The sequence below is a fragment of the Sardina pilchardus genome, chromosome 1, assembly GCF_963854185.1.
Source record: "Sardina pilchardus chromosome 1, fSarPil1.1, whole genome shotgun sequence".
Taxonomy (NCBI): Eukaryota; Metazoa; Chordata; class Actinopteri; order Clupeiformes; family Clupeidae; genus Sardina; species Sardina pilchardus.
The window spans coordinates 4676890-4694115 of record NC_084994.1 but is presented as its reverse complement, the minus strand read 5'-3'; the positions used below and the strand labels follow the sequence as shown (position 1 = coordinate 4694115).

The window sequence follows — 17226 nt, the reverse complement described above, 5'->3', positions numbered from 1 at the left end:
GGAAGAACTACAGTAAGCATTACTTCATGTAGTGAGTCTGTTTGTGTGTGTTTGTATGAAAGACAGTCAGTAAGAGAGAGTAGAGGATTGGTGATTAAGAGAGAGACAGGTGTGTGTGTGTGTGTGTGTGTGTGTGTGTGTGTGTGTGTGTGTGTGTGTGTGTGTGTGTGTGTGTGTGTGTGTGTGTGTGTGAGTGTGAAAGTGAGTGTGAGAGAGTAGAGGATTGGTGATTAATATTCAGATGTTTAACTCTGTTTCAGGCTGCAGGGCTGTAATCTGAGCGATAAGAGCTGTTCCTATCTGGCCTCTGCACTGAAGATATCACATTCATCAAATCTCAGAGTGCTGGACCTGAATGACAATAAGCTCCTGGACTCAGGAGTGGAACTTTTATGTTCTGCTCTTTCCGATCAAAACTGCAAACTGAAGGAACTACGGTAAGCATCACTTCATGTAGTGAGTGAGTGAGTGAGTGTGTGTGTGTGTGTGTGTGTGTGTGTGTGTGTGTGTGTGTGTGTGTGTGTGTGTGTGTGTGGGGATGAAGTTCATTTGCTGCACCCTCGAGGCTCTTACGCAGTGCTGTGTGGTGCGGTCACGGCCCCTTACTCACAGTTTCCCAAATATAATAATAATTAATTTGACTGTAAGGTAATAACCCCAAGTCTCAAAAGCCCCGAAAATATCAAAATATCATCAATGGAATACATGGAATATCTAGCACTCAGTTTCAGTGCACAAGTAGCCCTGTTGAGATAAACTAGAGGAGCGTTCAAATCCAGCAGACACAGAAGAGAAAGTGCACATTTGCAGCTCGTCACTGTTGTGTGTTAGCCTAGAAGCTAGCGTACCTGGCTCGGGTAGTAAGGCCTGACGCTAAAATAAAATGGCCTTGGAATTGGAATTGGTGAGAACTCAAGTCATACTTTTTCCAGATTCCACTCATTGTATAGCTAGGTAGCCTATAGTCTGCCCAAGTTGTCAAAAATCTCAAACTAGCAACTGATCAAACAGGGTGATCAATATAGGCCTACATGTTTTTTATATTAGCTTAGGGGAGGCTATTCCTATATTAACTCCTATCTCATCTCTCTTATAGATAGTGTAGTTGGCATGTGATGTAGTCTACTTTAATGACCCTAGCCCCTCACGCTAGTGATGTAGTCTACTTTAATGACCCTAGCCCCTCACGCTAGTGATGTAGTCTACTTTAATGACCCTAGCCCCTCACGCTAGTGATGTAGTCTACTTTAATGACCCTAGCCCCTCCAGGGCCGCTAAAACTTGACATTTCCCGGTAAAATGAAGTGTCCCACTCCGGCCCTGTGTGTCTGTATAGGAGAGTGAGTGTGTTGTTGATATGGTAGTAGGGTTAAAACAAGTAAGGTGTGTGTGAGTGTGTGGTGGTGTCTGTATAGGAGAGTGAGTGTGTTGTTGATATGGTAGTAGGGTTAAAACAAGTAAGGTGCTGTGTCCACCAAACGCGTTTTTTGCGCCGACGGCGACAATTTTCAATGTAAAGTCTATGTAGCTCAGCTTTCACAGCGCTGAGCGCCCTCGGCGGAAAAAAACTGTCGGCGCCGACGTTTTTTTGTCGCAGCGCTCAGAGCGCTCAAAGTTGAAATCTGTTCAACTTTTAGAATAGCGCCGGGCTCGTCAATGGCACTTCTCGTTATAAACCGTCTCTGGTCTTGGTAACTTAGCAACAATAAACACTTATCGAAGCGCCAAGAAGCGCCGAGAGGAGGTAGTTGAGGGCGCTCTGGCTGTTAAAAACGCGTTTGGTGGACACAGCACCTAAGGTGCGTGTGAGTGTGTGGTGGTGGTGGTGGTGGTGGTGGTGGTGCTGTGGAGGGTTAAAGACAGCAGCTTGCTTGTGTGTGTGTGTGTGTGTGTGTTAGAGAGAGAAAGAAAGTGAGAGAGTAGAGGATCGGTGATTAATATTCCGATGTTTCACTCTGTTTCAGGCTGGATGAGTGTAATCTGACCGATAAGAGCTGTTCCTATCTGGCCTCTGCACTGAAGACATCACACTCTTCAAATCTCAGAGTGCTGCACCTGGGTAGGAATAATCCGCTGGACTCAGGAGTGGAACTTTTATGTTCTGCTCTTTGTCATCACAACTGCACACTGGAGGAACTACGGTAAGCATGTAGTGAGTGTATGTGGGGAGGGTCATATGTTTGTGTGTGTGTGTGTGTGTGTGTGTGTGTGTGTGTGTGTGTGTGTGTGTGTGTGTGTGTGTGTGTGTGTGTGTGTGATTGCCTCCAATCAGCCCAATTCAGTGCATGTAGTGAGTTTTTGTGGGAGGGTGTGTGTGTGTGTGTGTGTGTGTGTGTGTGTGTGTGTGGAACTACGGTAAACATCACTTCTTGTTTTCAAGTCCCTCTAAGCAGTCTTGCGGCTGCATTTTGTACCAACTGCAATCCTGAAAGAGATGATTCTCTTCTCAACTTTGAGGGACAGCTATGGCCATGCAGGATCATCCAGAGCAAACGGGACGATTTTGATACTATTCCTATTTATGTACCAGCATATATAATTTGAGCCTCCTACATGGTTCAGTTATTGTGCTATGGGCTTGTGAACTTTGACGAAAGAAAGAGGTCGAACAAAAGCGCAACATTCAGAATGGTCTTAAAAAGGAAAGCAGGTTTGTGCTATCAGCTCAGAGAAATATTGTGCTTTTACAACTGAAGCTAGTTCTTGGAAATGAGGTAAACATGACTTAAAAATACAAAATGATATGAATATTGAGCTTTTACAACTGAAGCCAGTTCTTGGAAATGAAGTAAACATGACTTAAAAATACAAAATGATATGAATATTGAGCTTTTACAACTGAAGCCAGTTCTTGGAAATGAAGTAAACATGACTTAAAAATATAAAATGATATGAATATTGTGCTTTTACAACTGAAGCCAGTTCTTGGAAATGAAGTAAACATGACTTAAAAATATAAAATGATATGAATATTGTGCTTTTACAACTGAAGTCAGTTCTTGGAAATGAAGTAAACATGACTTAAAAATACAAAATGATATGAATATTGAGCTTTTACAACTGAAGCCAGTTCTTGGAAATGAAGTAAACATGACTTAAAAATATAAAATGATACCTATGAAGCCTATATTTTTTTCCCCCATTTGCGTTCTGCCCTTCTACACTCTTGTCTTATCATAATATCATCATTTAACCAAGGTTGAGATTTAAGTCTACGGCTTATTTTCCTAAGAGGGGCAGCCACATCAAATGCAGAGACACAGTTTGTTTTAAAAACACCCAAAGGTTCATCAGTGCTCAGATGGGAAGGAAGGGGAGAGGATTTGGGTAGATATGAGTAGATATTGAGTAGATATAGAGTAGATTTGAGTAGATATTGAGTAGATATTGAGTAGATTTGGGTAGATATGAGTAGATATTGAGTAGATATTGAGTAGATTTGAGTAGATTTAAGTAGATATTGAGTAGATTTGAGTAGATTTGGGTAGATATTGAGTAGATAGTGAGTAGATGTGAGTAGATATTGAGTAGATATTGAGTAGATATTGAGTAGATTTGAGTAGATATTGAGAAGATTTGAGTGAATTGTAGAGGGGGAGAAGCTCCTTGAGTGGTACTGTGCCTTTTTTTATATCAAATATGTGTTGAATGGGAAATATGTATTAAACATTACTGATTTGTGAGAGAACGTAGAACCCATTACATCAGCCATGCCCACATTGAAACCATGTGATAGAACCAGGTGTAGAGTATGTCCATGTTCGACATAAACAGAGGACAGTTAGTGGTAGAAACCGACAAAACCTGTGTGTGTGTGTGTGTGAAAGACAATGAGAGTAGAGAATTGGTGATTAATATTTCAGATGTTTAACTCTGTTTCAGGCTGCAGTACTGTGATCTGAGCGATAAGAGCTGTTCCTATCTGGCCTCTGCTCTTAATTCTCCCTCCTCAAATCTCACACAGCTGGACCTAATTAGTAATCCCCAGATTAGTGCATCAGCTGTAGAGCCGCTCTGTGCTCTAGTGAAGGACCCGCACTGTACACTGGAGACACTAGAGTGAGTAAATATCTAAACATGTCACTCAGATCTTTAAAGGAACACTTCACCGTTTTTTCATATTAAACTATGTTATTCCCTTAATTAAGACGAGTTGATACATACCTCTCACGTTTCTGGCTCACTGGCTCTGGCGCGCGGCGCAACTTTGAAAGCATTTAGCTAATGCATTCATTAGGATCCAAACAGAGATGAAGTTAGAAGCGACCAAACACCTCCATGTTTTCCCTATTAACATACAGTTACATGAGTAGTCACACGACCAAGTATGGTGAGACAAAATAAAACGTGGTGCTTTTCTAAGAGTGCACGCATTGAAACGTGAGAGGTATGTATCAACTCGTCTTAGTTAAGAGAATAACAGTTTAATATGAAAAAACGGTGAAGTGTGTTGAAGTTCGTTCTCATCTTGTACTCCTCATATGTGTATGTTTGCTTGTGTCCTCCCTGTTACGTGACTAAAGTGTGTTGAAGTTCGTTCTCATCTTGCACTCCTCATATGTGTATGTTTGCTTGTCCTCCCTGTGACGTGACTAAAGTGTGTTAAAGTTCTTTCTCATCTTGCACTCCTCATATGTGTATGTTTGCTTGTGTCCTTCTGCATCAGTCTCCCCTCCACTTGTCATCCATTTCTTTCTTTAATATTTGTCTTTCTTTCTGTCTATCATTCTGCTTCTTAGTTGTCATGGACACTGATTGATGATCCTCTTCTCTCCTTTATCCTGCAGGTGAGATGATAACTCAAGTCCAGAAGTGGTGTCATTGTAGTATTCAGTCACAGCGCTGAGCATGCTGGTGGGATTCAAAACACACACACACACACACACCAGCAGCACGCGCACAGACACACACCAGCAGGACAGGCAGCTGATTGGCAGCATGCAGCATGACTCAGACAGAGGAGGACCAGTCACTCTCCAACATGCGCACAGATTGTAACTATATGGATACTGTTGTTCAAATTGTGTGTGTGTGTGTGTGTGTGTGTGTGTGTGTGTGTGTGTTTTAGCCCTATAATGTTGGTGATGCGGTGATGAGATGAGATAGCAGGTAGTGTGTGTGTGTGTAGTGGTGGTGATGAGGTTAAATATAAAAGGTAGTGTGTGTGTGTGTGTGTGTGTGTGTGTGTGTGTGAATGGGGGATGGCAGGAGAGTCAGTAGTGGTGCACACGCTTTTGAGTTGATTTCCAATCTTTGATGCTATTCAGTGAGTGAGTGTACACAAGTGAACCTATCAGCTGTTTTATATAGCCTATATATATATATATATATATATATATAAAATAATGACATTTACTTAAATGAAAAAATTCAAACAAATCTTTCAGGTTGTTCTTGAAAATTGTTTTCTAATAATATGGTGTAGGCTACCTGTACTATGGTATGGTATGTATATACTTTGAATATAGTACATTGTCATTATAACCTGTTAATGCCAAACAGGAGTGTGTGCACAACATGTGTTCTACACAGAACACTACCAAACAACCCAAATAAAGACATACTTGCATTAGTGCTGCCGCGATTAATCGACATAATCGAACTAATTTAGTCGAAAGATTAATCGTTAGAAAATCAGTCGTTAGTGGCAGCACTAAATTGCATTAAAGCTCCCATGCATGGATATGAGTAGCAGTGAATGTTACAATAATTTGAATGTAGTGCACTGCCATAATAACCTGATAATGATTCACACACACACACACACACTCCCCTTTGTGTATGTTTCTACCCAGCACACAAGCAAAAAAAGAAAATGTGTTGGAGTTTAACTGATTTCGGTCATAAAATCTTTGAAATGTCTCTCTGCAGAATTGTATTGATCATTTGAGTTACACCATTGCATATCATCTCTGTATGGATCATTTGACTTTCACCATTGCATATCATCTCTAAATCTGACTGGTTGTTCAGGTCATTCAGTCTGAGCCCACAGTGCAGTGTTATGCTGCCATCTAGTGGTCAACAGGAGAACATGCCCCAATAGACTAGTTACACTGAGACTTGTTTGTATGAGAGGTGAATGTCACCAAATTAAGAGTTGTTAGTTCACTCTTCCTGGTCTTGTGTCCAAGTGTCTTTGAGCACGACACTGAGGTGAATAGAACTGGATACAACGATGATACTTACAGCTACAGTTTGAGACCTTGTCAACCTCAATGACCTGCTAGACGTGAAGATGACCAAGTGACCAAGTGAAGAGTAGAGTTGCAAAAACAGATGCGGAGTAGTTGCCATAGCAAACCAACACAGTGGTGCAGCGCTGGACATTCACCAGGATCCTTCACATTCAATCTTGAAATCATTAAATCTTATAAATATCTTAAATCTCATTCCCTTCATATGAAATGCAGTTTAAAACCATTTTCCATTAAATATAGTGTAGAACCCCTTTGTTTTTCATTCAAATAAATACAATGACTAACAATACCTTGTTTTAATAAACCATTGTGGGGTACATTGAAAAGGTAAAGGTTCAAGGCGTACATTCAAAAGGTCAGCACTGAAGCACTCAATTCAGCATCAAGTGTATACATTTCGATGAAGTTAATTCAGCATCAAGTGTTTTACATTTACATGCAATTAATTCAATACTTAATGTACTAAGATGTAGCAGACATTTATAACCCAAAGTGACTTCCAAGTCAACACTATTACGAGGGCCGGGCCGCATCGCTTTACGATAACACCTCTACACCTTCATGAACCTGCGACTTAAGCCTACCTTACACTAACACGATTTGGGAAAGATTCTTGAAACATTGTAGTCTTTTAAGTAGAACTCAATTGAGGGGCATTAGTTAAAAGACTACAATCTTAGAAGAATCTTTCCCAAATCTTGTCCGTGTAAGGTAGGCTTTAGCAACATCCCCAAATCTGATTTAGTGTCGTCTTCTTGTAGGAGGGCCTGATTGGGTGATGCCTGTTCATGTTCCAACTGGCCAATCAGCTTGCTCCATGTGACCACGTCAGCCTCTAACCAATCAGCTGTGGAGTGCAGTCGGTGACCCATAAGGCGTTCTGTTGAGAAAAGAAATCAGCCCATTGAGTTCAGAGCACACACACACACACACAGATAAAGATACAGTGTGTATGCAAGTGTGCGCGAAAGAGTGTGTGAAAGCAAGAGTGTGTAAGAATGTAAGAGTGTGTGTTGACACGTACGTGTATGCACCTGTGTGGAAGTGTGTGTGTGTGTGTGTGTGTGAGCCTCAGACAGAAACTCCTAATCACAAGCTGCTTCAGCAGCTCATACGAGGTGTCAGAAAAGTTAAGTCATCAACGGCTCAGAGGAGTGTGTGTAAATAGATAGTTAGAGATAGATAGTTAAAGATATAGATAGATAGATAGAGATACAGTAGATAGATAAGAGTGTAACTCACAGTGGGCCATTATTTCCCCCATTATGCTTATCCTCCACAAACCCCCATCCATCCTGTTACCAGGGCGACGGGACCTCTGGGAAAACTATTCACTGTAACAGCGTCAACTGTTGGGATACACACACACAGAGTTAGAAGAGTCACACACACAGTCCACAGCATCTCACAATCACAAACAGTCAGTGTGAAGACTTGGACCAGTGGTGTCTGAAGATGTGTGTGGGTGAGCAAGTGTGTGTAAGAATGTAAGAGTGTGTGTTGACACGTACGTGTATGCACCTGTGTGGAAGTGTGTGTGTGTGTGTGTGTGTGTGTGTGTGTGTGTGTGTGTGTGTGTGTGAGCCTCAGACAGAAACTCCTAATCACATGCTGCTTCAGCAGCTCATACGAGGTGTCAGAAAAGTTGAGAGTCATCACCGGCTCAGAGAAGTGTGTGTGTGTGGGTGTGTGTGTAGTGTGGAATGTGTATATTGTGTGTGTAGTGTAGTGTGTGTGTGTGTGTGTCACTCACTTGTGCTGATCCTCCGCAAACTCGCATCCATCCGGTTACCGGGTCAACAGGATTCTGGAGGAGTCTTCGGGGCAAACTACCCACTGTAACCATGACAACTGTTGAGACACACACACACACAGTTAGAAGAGACAAACACACAGTCAACAGCATCACACACACACAATCAGTGTGAAGACTTGAAGTGAGTATGTGCAAGTAGTGTTTGGGTGAAGATGGTGTGGTGGCGAGTAGGAGTGTGTAAAAATGTAAGAGAGCCTGTGTTGACGTGTGTGTGTGTGTGTGTGTGTGTGTGTGTGTGTGTGTGTGTGTGTGTGTGTGTGTGTGTGTAAGAGAGTGTGTGTGAGCCTCAGACAGAAACTCTTAATCACATGCTGCTTCAGCAGCTCATACGAGGTGTCAGAAAAGTTAAGAGTCATCAACGGCTCAGAGAAGTGTGTGTGTGTGTAGTGTAGTGTGTGTGTGTAGGTGTAGTGTGGTGTGTGTAACTCACAATGGGCATCTCCCATCAAGCTGATCCTCCGCATCCATCCTGTTACCGGGGCAACGGAACTCTGGACGGGACCTCTGAGCAAACTATCCACCAACTACGACAACTGCTGGGACACACACACACACACAGTTAGAAGAGTCACACAGTCAGCAGCATCACACACACAGTCAGTGTGAAGAGTACATGCAAGTGGTGTTTGAGTGAGAATGTGTGTGGGTGAGCAAGAGTAAGAATGTAAGAGAGTCCGTGTTGACGTGTGTGTGCGTGTGTGTGCGTGTGTGTAAGCATGTGTGTGTGTGTTTGGGCCTCAGACAGAAACTCCTAATCACATGCTGCTTCGGCAGCTCATACGAGGTGTCAGAAAAGTTAAGAGTCATCAACGGCTCAGAGAGGTGTGTGTGTATAGTGTAGTGTAGTGTGTGTAGTGTAGTGTGTGTAGTGTAGTGTGTGTAGTGTGTGTGTATAGTGGTGTGTGTGTGTAAGTAACTCACAGTGGGCATCTCATCAAGTGGATCCTCCGCAAACTCGCATCCATCCTGTTACCGGGGCAACGGAACTCTGGACGGGACCTCCGAGCGAACTATCCACCAACTACGACAACTGCTGGGACACACACACACAGTTAGAAGAGTCACACAGTCAACAGCATCACACACACATACAAACAGTCAGTGTGAGGAGTACGTGCAAGTGGTGTTTGAGCGAGAATGTGTGGGGGTGAGTAAGAGTGTGCAAGAATGTAAGAGAGTCCGTGTTGACGTGTTAGTGTGTGTGTGTGCATGAGTGTGAGTGTGTGAAAGCCTCAGACAGAAACTCCTAATCACATGCTGCTTCAGCAGCTCATACGAGGTGTCAGAAAAGTTAAGAGTCATCAACGGCTCAGAGAGGAGTGTGTGTGTGGGTGTGTGTGTAGTGTGTATGTAGTGTTGTGTGTGTGTGTGTATAGTGATGTGTGTGTGTGTATAGTGGTGTGTGGGTGTCTGTAACTCACAGTGGGCATCTCTCATCAAGCGGATCCTCCGCAAACTCGCATCCATCCTGTTACCGGGGCAACGGAACTCTGGACGGGACCTCCGAGCGAACTATCCACCAACTGCGACAACTGCTGGGACACACACACACACAATTAGAAGAGTCACACAGTCAACAGCATCACACACACACACACAAACAGTCAGTGTGAGGAGTACGTGCAAGTGGTGTTTGAGCGAGAATGTGTGGGGGTGAGTAAGAGTGTGCAAGATTGTAAGAGAGTCCGTGTTGACGTGTCACGTGTGTGTGTGTGTGTGTGTGTGTGTGTGCCTCAGACAGAAACTCCTAATCACATGCTGCTTCAGCAGCTCATACGAGGTGTCAGAAAAGTTAGGAGTCATCAACGGCTCAGAGGAGTGTGTGTGTGTGTGTTCCGCCAATTGAGCTGGCTGACCAGGAGGCTAACAGAGCTGGCTGACCAGGAGGCTAACAGAGCAGGCTAACCAGGAGGCTAACAGAGCAGGCTGACCAGGAGGCTAACAGAGCAGGCTAACCAGGAGGCTAACAGAGCAGGCTGACCAGGAGGCTAACCGGGGAGGCTAACAGAGCAAGCTGACCAGGAGGCTAACAGAGCAGGCTGACCAGGAGGCTGACCAGGAGGCTAACAGAGCAGGCCAACCGGGAGGGTAACCAGGCCGGCCAACCAGGAGGCTAACAGAGCTGGCTGACCAGGAGGCTAACAGAGCAGGCTGACCAGGAGGCTAACAGAGCAGACCAACCAGGAGGCTAACAGAGCAGGCTGACCAGGAGGCTAACAGAGCAGGCTAACCAGGAGGCTAACAGAGCAGGCTGACCAGGAGGCTAACAGAGCAGACCAACCAGGAGGCTAACAGAGCAGGCTGACCAGGAGGCTAACAGAGCAGGCTAACCGGGAGGCTAACCAGGCCTGCCAACCGGGAGGGTAACTAGGGCGGCCAACCAGGAGGGTAACCAGGCCGGCCAACCGGGAGGGTAACCAGGCCTGCCAACCGGGAGGCTAACCAGGCCGGCCAATCAGGAGGCTAACTAGGGCGGCTAACCAGGGCGGCCAACCAGGAGGGTAACCAGGCCGGCCAACAAATTTGCAGCACCTCATATGGGCACCAGGCCTGCTAAAGAGGAAGCTAACCAGGCCAGCTAATGGTGCATTTGATTTGTACTCACAAGTCGTTTGTCCAAGTTATGAACAGGAAGTTGGGAGTGCGGCCCTCTAGTCACTGCTGCTGGTTTCAGGCAGTTCTGCAAAACATTCAATTTGGTACAACACATTAGTAGGGACACACACACACACACAGCACATTATCAAGGACACGGTCAGCAGGGTTACACACACACACACATAAAGGAGAAGATTAATGTTTCTACAAGTGGCCACTACATCAGAACGATATAGACGCATATTAACACTTCTACAAAAGACTTGTAGACTCCACAGACGGCATTAGAGGAGGTTCTATGCTCAAATTCTTAAGATTAGTGTGTCAACGTGTGTGTTGAAGTGGATGTGTTCGCACATGTGAGGAAATGTGTGTGTGTGTTTGTGCCTCAGACAGAAACTCCTAATCACAAACTGCTTCCGCAGCTCATACGAGGTGTCAGAAAAGTTAAGAGTCATCACCGGCTCAGATGAGTGTGTGTGGTTTAGATTAAGACAACGTGCAAGTCAGTTCAGTGTCAAGGCTAACACCCATGAGGGGGCTAGCGTGTATGGCTAATACCCACGAGGGGGCTGATGTGTGTGTGTACATGTATGACGGGTTAAGTTACTTTGATGATGCAAAGTTACGTTACGGGCTAAATATGCCCAGCATCATGTGTGGTGAAGTTACGGGTTAAGTTTAGTTGCTATGATGTGGCAAAGTTACATTACGTTACGGGCTAGGCTATTAGGTCACGATGCAGCGTGACATGTTGTTCTCCCGTGCAATAAAGTTTGATTGGAAACGGGACTCGCACGTTAACGTGGTCATTGAAGTTAAGTTAGTGAAATAGCTCACAGGTCCAAGTTTGTAAATCCATCAAGAACTGTTCACACACTCCCTAACTTTAGCCTCCCCCTGCTAGATTAGCCTATACTGAATGTGAGAAAGCGAGTCAAACATTACCACGTTAAGCATCCCGACAGCGACGTTTATCACTGCATTAACAGCATGGCAGGAATTCGTTTATAATTGCGTGAATTACCGGGAGAGCGAGGTCCGTCAACTCGGAATGGCGAAGAAAGCACATCGTCCTGCGTGCTAGACACACGTGTACACTCCTGTTCAGCAGCGAGCCAGCAAGAGAGACGAGAAGGTTGCGCTGCTGTTTTAAAGTTGAGCTATGAACAAATGTGCAAAGGCTTATGGGAGTTGTAGTTCATTGCTTCGTCGTCATTTCATATTAGTATCTCTTTCAAACTACTAACCCCAGAATGGAAAGCTTGGTGACGATACATGCTTTATCGTAATCAATACTGCGCAGACAATGTGCAGATAGATGGTCTACAGTATATCCAGAGCCCCATTCTCTGGAATATCTATTTTTTTTTAGTCTTCTATCGCTATGCCCATAGGCAAGTACCTTCAAATATGTCTGATAATCTTTAGGTACATATTCTTCATCTTTTCTCTTATCTCTGAACAATGTTAAAGGGATATTCCGCCATTTTTGGAAATACGCTCATTTTCCACCTTCCCTCGAGCAAAACAATCGATATTTACCTTGTTCCCGTTCATCCAGCCATTCTGTGAATCTGGCGATACAACTTTTAGCTTCAGCCTAGCATAGATCATTGAATCGGATTAGACCATTAGCTTCTCGCCTGCTAGCCTCATGTTTAAAAGTGACTAAGATTTCTGGTAATTTTCCCATTTAAAACGTGTCTCCTCTCAAGTTAGAAAGTGCAATAAGACCAACTGAAAATGAAACCTGACGTTTTTCTAGGCTGATTTGACATGGAACTACACTCTCATCTGGCGTAATAATCAAGGCAACTTGCAGCTACTGGCACTACTACTGCTTGTTGTCTATGGGGACTATTTTCAGATGCTGCGTAAGATATCACTGCGCCTATGGTACGTTTGCAAGTTGCCTTGATTATTACGCCAGATGAGAGTGTAGTTCCATGTCAAATCAGCCTAGAAAAACGCCAGGTTTCATTTTCAGTTGGTCTTATTGCACTTTCTAACTTGAGAGGAGACACGTTTTAAATGGAAAAATTACCAGAAATCTTAGTCACTTTTAAACATGAAGCTAGCAGGCGAGAAGCTAATGGTCTAATCCGATTCAATGATCTATGCTAGGCTGAAGCTAAAAGTTGTATCGCCAGACTCACAGAATGGCTGGATGAACGGGAACAAGGTAAATATCGATTGTTTTGCTCGAGGGGAGGTGGAAAATGAGCGTATTTCCAAAAATGGCGGAATATCCCTTTAAACAAAAAAAAAAGAACAACCAAAAAAGGAAAAATGACACCCCCAGTTTTGAAGAGACGCCATTCGTCCCCCTCACTTACAGCTAAATAGCTTACGGTAGCCTACATAACATTTCCCATTAACAGCACCACTAACAGACTAGTCTAGACTGCACAATATCACTACAGCATTAACCACAGACTAGTCTAGACTGCACAATATAACTACAGCACTAAAAACAGACTAGTCTAGACTGCACAATATCACTATAACCACAGACTAGTCTAGACTGCACAATATCACTACAGCACTAACCACAGACTAGTCTAGACTGCACAATATCATTACAGCACTAACCACAGACTAGTCTAGACTGCACAATATCACTAACCACAGACTAGTCTAGACTGCACAATATCATTACAGCACTAACCACAGACTAGTCTAGACTGCACAATATCACTACAGCACTAACCACAGACTAGTCTAGACTGCACAATATCATTACAGCACTAACCACAGACTAGTCTAGACTGCACAATATCACTAACCACAGACTAGTCTAGACTGCACAATATCATTACAGCACTAACCACAGACTAGTCTAGACTGCACAATATCACTATACAGCACTAACCACAGACTAGTCTAGACTGCACAATATCACTAACCACAGACTAGTCTAGACTGCACAATATCATTACAGCACTAACCACAGACTAGTCTAGACTGCACAATATCACTATACAGCACTAACCACAGACTAGTCTAGACTGCACAATATCACTGCAGCACTAACCACAGACTAGTCTAGACTGCACAATATCATTACTAACCAGAGACTAGTCTAGACTGCACAATATCAGCACTAACCACAGACTAGTCTAGACTGCACAATATCACTACAGCACTAACCACAGACTAGTCTAGACTGCACAATATCATTACTAACCACAGACTAGTCTAGACTGCACAATATCAGCACTAACCACAGACTAGTCTAGACTGCACAATATCACTACAGCACTAACCACAGACCAGTCTAGACTGCACAATATCAGCACTAACCACAGACTAGTCTAGACTGCACAATATCACTAACCACAGACTAGTCTAGACTGCACAATATCACTACAGCACTAACCACAGACCAGTCTAGACTGCACAATATCAGCACTAACCACAGACTAGTCTAGACTGCACAATATCACTAACCACAGACCAGTCTAGACTGCACAATATCAGCACTAACCACAGACTAGTCTAGACTGCACAATATCACTACAGCACTAACCACAGACTAGTCTAGACTGCACAATATCATTACTAACCACAGACTAGTCTAGACTGCACAATATCAGCACTAACCACAGACTAGTCTAGTATGGACAATATCACTACAGCACTAACCACAGACTAGTCTAGACTGCACAATATCACTAGCCTACTAACCACAGACTAGTCTAGACTGCACAATATCACTATACAGCACTAACCACAGACTAGTCGACTGCATGTACTATAACCACAGACTAGACTGCACAATATCACTAACCACAGACTAATCTAGACTGCACAATATCACTCCCACTCTGCTGAATATGTTTTACACTGCTCAAAAAAATAAAGGGAACACTGGTTCATAGGAGTATAGCATCAAGTCAGTCACAATGGTGGGATATTGATCTGGACAGTTATGTAACAGAGGTGGTTGTGAATCAGGTTGACCCGCTTTGATGTCAACGAAATTTACTGCAGGTGTACTAGAGGGCCAACTGTGAGACGACCCCCAAAACAGGAATGTTTTTACAGGTGGTGGCAACTGGTAATTTTTCCATCTTCATCCTTCTTGACTGATTTTTCACTAGTTTTGCATTTGGATAGGGTCAGTGTTACTACTGGTAGCATAAGCCAGTATCTGGAGCCTACAGAGGTTGCACAGGGTAATCCAACTCCTCCAGAATGGCACACCAATACTTGTCATTGCCAAAAAGATTGCTGTGTCTCCCATTGCAGTCTCAAGAGCATGGAAGAGATTCCAGGAGACAGGCAGTTGCTCTAGGAGAGCAGGGCAGAGTGGTAGAAGGTTGTTAACCCAATAGCAGGACCAGTATCTGCTCCTTTGTGCAAGGAGGAACAGTAGGAGTTTTGCTAGAGCCCTACAGAATGACCTCCAGCAGGCCGCTGGGGTGAATGTCTCAGACCACATTGTCAGAAACGGACTTCATGAGGTTGACCTGAGGGCCCGATAGCCTCTAGAGGGACCTGTGTTCACTGCCCTGTTCTGTGCATCCCTCCAAGGGTATGCCTCCCCAGACCATTACTGACCCACCACCAAACCGGTCATGCTGAATGATGCTGAATGATGTTGCAGGCAGCATAACGTTCTCCACGACATCTCCAGACCCTTCAATGTCTGTCACATGTGCTCAGGGTGAACCTGCTCTCATCTGTGAAAAGTACAGGGCGCTAGTGTTAGACCTGCCAATATTGCATTCTATGGCAAATGTCAATTGAGCTCCACAGTGCTGGGCAGGGAGCACAGGTCCCTCTAGAGGCCATCGGGCCCTCAGGCCACCTTCATGAAGTCTGTTTCTGGCAGTGTGGCCAGAGACATTCACACCAGTGACCTGCTAGAGGTCATTCTGTAAGGCTCTAGTAGGGCTTCTACTGTTCCTCCTTGCACAAAGGAGCAGATACTGGTCCTGCTACTGGGTTAAGGATCTTCTACCACTCTGCCCTGCTCTCCTAGAGCAATTGCCTGTCTCCTGGAATCTCTTCCATGCTCTTGAGACTGCAGGGGGAGACACAGCAGTCATTTTGGCAATGGAACGTATTGGTGTGCCAATCTGAAGGAGTTGGACTACCCTGTGCAACCACTGTAGGCTCCAGATACTGGCTTATGCTACCAGTGGTAACACTGACCTTATCCAAATGCAAAACTAGTGCCAAATCAGTCAAGAAGGATGAAGATGGAAAAATTACCATGTGCCACCACCTGTAAAAACATTCTTGTTTTGGGGGTCGTCTCACAGTTGGCCCTCTAGTACACCTGTAGAACATTTTGTTGACATCAAAGCAGGTCAACCTGATTCACAAACCACCTCTGTTACATAACTGGCCAAATCAATATCTCACAAGTGTGACTGACTTGATGCTATACTCCTATGAACCAGTGTTCCCTTTATTTTTTTGAGCAGTGTACATGTTTAAATTCATTCCAAAGCCTAAGAGGTTTTGGTCTTTACCATGTGTTCTGCAAAGCCTTTTACAAAGTGTTCCTTAATCACACTACATTACATTCTAACATTAGGCCTACATCAATAAGCTATATCAGGCTAATAGGCCTACAAACATATGTTGATTTCGTGATTTTGTTGACAACTTTACCAGAGTCCTATTGATAGTGTGTGTTTCTGTTGACCTGTAAACTGTTGTTCATTATGGGTTCATAAATTATCAACATCCATATTCAATCTTGAATTTCCCCTTGGGGATCAATAAAGTAGGCTATCGACCCACCAGTGGGAAAGAACTTGCATCTGTCGTTCTGCTCATCCTCCAGTGTTGACCATTTTGATCAAAACATTTAGAAAAGAAAAAAACAATCATTTGATATGTGGAGGAGTGATCTCACTTTATGGGTTTTTCTAGACAATGAGCCCGATCATTTTGAAAATAAAGTCTATCTGCGATCCTAGCCTATGACAATCTAAACTCGCTTTCATACAGGGAGGGGCTTTTGAAAGCGAAAGTAACTAGTTCGACTCCGTCATGCGTCTGTAACTGTCTAGTTTGTAGCCTAAGGTAAGAACCACCAATTTAATGTGTTCATGTTGTCATTCACTTTGTGTTATCGGTATGTGGAATATTTTGAATAAACCAATTACTGCTAGAATTTTGCTGCATGAATTTGTCGTCGTTGTAAAGATTGTCGACGGAGACGTCCGCCTTTAGGGTAGGCCTAGGCTTATCCCTAACACAGTGTAAATGCGAGCTCGCTAACATTAAATATAAGACTAGGTCATTGAATAAGTATACATTTCTTAATTGAACTCCATTCTAACATAATATATCGAGCTATCCTACTCCTTTGCCAGGGCCAGATGCAGTCAAGCCCCAAATCGTCGCGCATAAAAACTGGCTACAGCTTACGGGCACTAGCCTGCTATGACCACCAAGGTTTGCATGGACCATAGGACATGTCCACACTACTTTGGAAAGACACAACTGTCCCTACGTGCGGATAGCCTACTTTAGCGAATCATTCGTACTAGAATTATGTTGTGTTGTTGTGAAATCGTTCACTCCGATGTGTCCTCGTAGGCCTACATGTCCATTAGCCTACAGTCTGTTATGCTAACATTTGATTGG

General features: G+C 43.8%; 1 long non-coding RNA gene and 7 other non-coding genes across 11 annotated transcripts; all 8 read right to left on the bottom strand.

Moving 5' to 3' along the window:
- Positions 1-6487: 6487 nt before the first annotated feature.
- Positions 6488-11732, bottom strand: LOC134082052 (uncharacterized). Of its 4 annotated transcripts, none has more exons than XR_009939555.1 (8): positions 11642-11732; positions 10622-10696; positions 9438-9551; positions 8938-9046; positions 8447-8549; positions 7954-8051; positions 7443-7549; positions 6488-7080 (listed from the first exon to the last, which is right to left on the bottom strand). It is a non-coding gene; the product is annotated as an uncharacterized LOC134082052 (long non-coding RNA). The 4 variants fall into 4 exon arrangements; XR_009939554.1 differs by having other exon boundaries at positions 8938-9049; positions 9438-9548; XR_009939553.1 differs by having other exon boundaries at positions 9438-9548.
- LOC134096016 (small nucleolar RNA SNORD60) lies at positions 7267-7347 on the bottom strand. The gene has a single exon (XR_009940674.1). It is a non-coding gene; the product is annotated as a small nucleolar RNA SNORD60 (small nucleolar RNA).
- LOC134095997 (small nucleolar RNA SNORD60) lies at positions 7782-7864 on the bottom strand. The gene has a single exon (XR_009940671.1). It is a non-coding gene; the product is annotated as a small nucleolar RNA SNORD60 (small nucleolar RNA).
- On the bottom strand, positions 8298-8380 carry LOC134096008 (small nucleolar RNA SNORD60). Its single transcript, XR_009940673.1, has one exon. It is a non-coding gene; the product is annotated as a small nucleolar RNA SNORD60 (small nucleolar RNA).
- Positions 8749-8831, bottom strand: LOC134096022 (small nucleolar RNA SNORD60). The gene has a single exon (XR_009940677.1). It is a non-coding gene; the product is annotated as a small nucleolar RNA SNORD60 (small nucleolar RNA).
- Positions 9244-9326, bottom strand: LOC134096002 (small nucleolar RNA SNORD60). Its single transcript, XR_009940672.1, has one exon. It is a non-coding gene; the product is annotated as a small nucleolar RNA SNORD60 (small nucleolar RNA).
- On the bottom strand, positions 9745-9827 carry LOC134096028 (small nucleolar RNA SNORD60). The gene has a single exon (XR_009940678.1). It is a non-coding gene; the product is annotated as a small nucleolar RNA SNORD60 (small nucleolar RNA).
- Positions 10998-11080, bottom strand: LOC134096034 (small nucleolar RNA SNORD60). The gene has a single exon (XR_009940679.1). It is a non-coding gene; the product is annotated as a small nucleolar RNA SNORD60 (small nucleolar RNA).
- Positions 11733-17226: the final 5494 nt, after the last annotated feature.